Source organism: Theropithecus gelada, chromosome 3, assembly GCF_003255815.1.
Source record: "Theropithecus gelada isolate Dixy chromosome 3, Tgel_1.0, whole genome shotgun sequence".
Lineage (NCBI taxonomy): Eukaryota > Metazoa > Chordata > Mammalia > Primates > Cercopithecidae > Theropithecus > Theropithecus gelada.
In genome coordinates this window covers 134310591-134313962 of record NC_037670.1, presented here as the reverse complement: position 1 = coordinate 134313962, position 3372 = coordinate 134310591, and the positions used below count along the sequence as shown (strand labels likewise).

Below are 3372 nucleotides of genomic sequence, written 5' to 3'. Positions count from 1 at the left end.
AAGATTGATCTGAACCAAATTTTATCCTTAAACCAATTTTGACTTTTCTCTCCTCCATCAGCTGGTTATAAAATCCCCCATTAGGCTATAGCTGTGAACTGAGGGAAAAGCTGGTTCAAGAGAGTCAGAAAACATGGGGGTCTGGACCACTTGCTCATCTTACTTATGTCTGCATAACCCTTTTATTGCCTCTAGTCATGCCTAATCTATTATTTCCATTGTACTGTGATTTGGTGTGTCTGATAGAATACAACTTTTAATGGAAAATTCTGGCTAACTGGTATCTCTCTTTTTTAATGGGTTCAATAGCTCACAAGGAGCTATTTTTCAAAAGTGTTTATTATTCTTCACTATAGATAATCCTGAATGCTATGGGTCTATGTTGTGATTATTCTATGGGTACTTCCCATGAACCCATAGCTGTGTCCTTTCTAGCTATATGTTCCACAGGTTAGACCTGATGCAGACATCTTTTCTGCTCTGGGTCCTACTTAAAGCTGGAAGCCTTTTACATTACTTAGAATATGGGTTGAAGAAGTATTCCCAAATACTTCTTTTAAATGTTCTCATATTTAAGGTGAAATACTGTTCACCTTAATATTGTGCAATGCTAGTTTTAAAAGCAAATATGAGAACATTTAATTCATATGAGGAATTGCCAAAATGACATAATTCTTATTTTCTAACTCATGCATGTATATATACCTCACTCTTTTCAGAAATGGAGATGCTCCATAAAACCCAACCATTTTAATTTTACTTGTTGATATGCACACATTCTACCAACAGTTTCTACCTTCAGGTTACTATGAGTCAGGAATGTCTAAAGGAAAGGACGTAAGTTGCTCTCTTTTCTTCTACATCATTATTTTCAGCATAAGTGGTTGATGAATGCAGGCAAATAACAAGAGTAAGGAAGGAGATAAAAGGGCTCCCTGGACATTGTTTTTCTTAGAATGTAACTGCCTTCCTTCTGTGTTTAAAGCAAGTTTTGATTCAACTGGAAAATGTGGCCTTCAGGACCACATTATGTAGTCATAAGTGCAACACACTTGTTCTCACTCGGAGTCTCAATGAATTCCCATGCTTCCTTGACCCACTGAATTTCGGTGCTCCTGGGGTGATACTATGTGCAAATGGAATGACAAGAATCGGAAAGCACACAGATGGTACCTACTCAATCTCCTCTGCTTGCATACATAGTCTTTGTTAAATCAGACATATAAAACACAGAATCAGTTGCAGCTTTCCTTGCATCATTGCTGGGATGAAGCTGGTCCTACTGTAGGGCCATGAGTGGTTCATTAGGCAGATGAAGTATAACTGTGAAGGCGACCTCCTCTTCACCGCGGCCAAGGAACCTATCGTTAATGCATGGTACTCTGTGAATGGTGAGAGGCTGGGCATCTACCTGGGCCATACCAGAGCTGTGTGGTATGTGGATGCTGACTGGGACACCAAGCATGTCCTCGTCCATTCAGCTGGCAATAGCTGTCATCTCTGGGCCTGTGAAACAGGGAAACAGCTGGCCCTACTCAAGAACAATTCAGTTGTGTGGATATGCAGTTTTGACTTTGGGGGCAATATCATCATATTCTCCACAGAGAAGCAGAAAAGCTATCAGTGCTTTGTGAGCTTATTTGACCTGCAGGATCTGAGCCAGACTGACAACAATGAGTCCTACCAGAAGATCCCTTGCAATAACTCTAAAATCACTAGTGCCCTGTGAGGACTGCATCATTGCAGGCCATGAGAGTGGAGAGCTTAACCAGTATAGTGCCAAGCCTGGAGAGGTGTTGGTGAATGTTAAGGAGCACTCCCAGCAGATCAGCAACATCTATTTATCCACGGACATGACCATGTTTGTCACTGCATCCAAAGACAACACAGCCAAGCTTTTTGACTCTACAACTCTTCAACATCAGAAGCCTTTCTGAACAGAACGTCTCATCAGCTCAACTACCCTCTCCCCCAACTATGACCATGTTGTGCTGGGCAGTGGTCAGGAAGCCATGGATGTAACCACAACCTCCACCAGGTTTGGCAAGTTTGAGTCCAGGTTCTTCCATTTGGCCTTTGAAGAAGAGTTCAGAAGAGTCAAGGGGCACTTTGGACCTATCAACAGTGTTGCCTTCCATCCTGATGGCAAGAGCTACAGCAGTGGCAGTGGCAGTGAGGATGGTTATGTTCATAATCTACTACTTTGACCCACAGTATTTTGAATTTATTTTTCAACCTCTACCTTGTATGAATTCTTATTTTTTTCTTTTTCTTTTTTATTATATTTAAGTTCTGGGATACATGTGCAGAACGTGCACGCTTGTTGCATAGGTATACATGTGCCATGGTGGTTTGCGGCACCCATCAACCAATCATCTACAGTTGGTATTTATTTCTTCTAATGCTATCCCTCCCCTTGCCTCCCACCACCCAACAGGCCCCGCTGTGTGATATTCCCCTCCCTGTGCCCATATGTTCTCATTGTTCAACTCCCACTTATAAGTGAGAACATGTAGTATTTGGTTTTCTGTGAATGATATTATGTCCTTTGCAGGGACATGAATGAAACACTTTGAATTTGAGTTTTAGGCGTAAGAAGCTGGATCTCTATCTAGGCCACGAAATCTTCTCACATAATGTTTTGAACTCTGAGAAATAAATTTGTTTGGCAATTAAAAAAAACAGAGTCAAAGAAAAAATTAATAAGAATTTCATGATAATCACAGTAGAGCACTAAACCAAGCACAGAACGCTTCTGAGTGCAGAGGCGAATGATAGGCCCATGAAGCCGGTGCGGTCATAGGTTGCTTTGGAAGAAAACAGAGGAAGTCATTGCCATATACACTTGCCATAGTATTGCAGAGTACTTCCTTATCAAGACCTAGCTTCTTTTTTGGCCAATCAAAATCTGATTTCCAGATCTGAGATTTGGCTCAGGTCCAGAAACTATTGTGACATTTTATTGAGATAGCTGCCCTCATGCTCCAGGTCACTCATCCTTAAATACATTTTATTATTACAATTGATAAACAATCTTTGTTGTCCTACCCCTAGGAACTGAATAGCTTTCTGTGGGCCAGAGTCTCCTGGCTTCCACTTTGATTTTGCTGCTTATTACAGCAATTGTGCACACATTCCTGCTGATGGTTAAGCATATCCAGTTAGCCTCTATTATTTTGGGATCTCCCTTGTTACCAATGAACCTAGTTCTATGAGAGAATTTTCCACCATCTTCCCTGGCTTACAAAAGATGGCCATCACTGAGTTTTTCAATTATATTGGTCCTTTTCTCATCATTGTATTCCAGATCACCAGTAAATCCAGTGTCCTCTGAGATGTCACGTGTAACAGTCATCTGCTGACTTACACAGT

At 41.1% G+C, this 3372-nt stretch overlaps 1 pseudogene across 1 annotated transcript; it reads left to right on the top strand.

Annotated features, from left to right (window-relative positions):
- Positions 1–1163: 1163 nt before the first annotated feature.
- Positions 1164–2289, top strand: LOC112621672 (annotated as a pseudogene). Its single transcript, XR_003118759.1, has one exon. The product of XR_003118759.1 is annotated as a eukaryotic translation initiation factor 3 subunit I pseudogene (transcript).
- The last annotated feature ends 1083 nt before the right edge of the window (positions 2290–3372 follow it).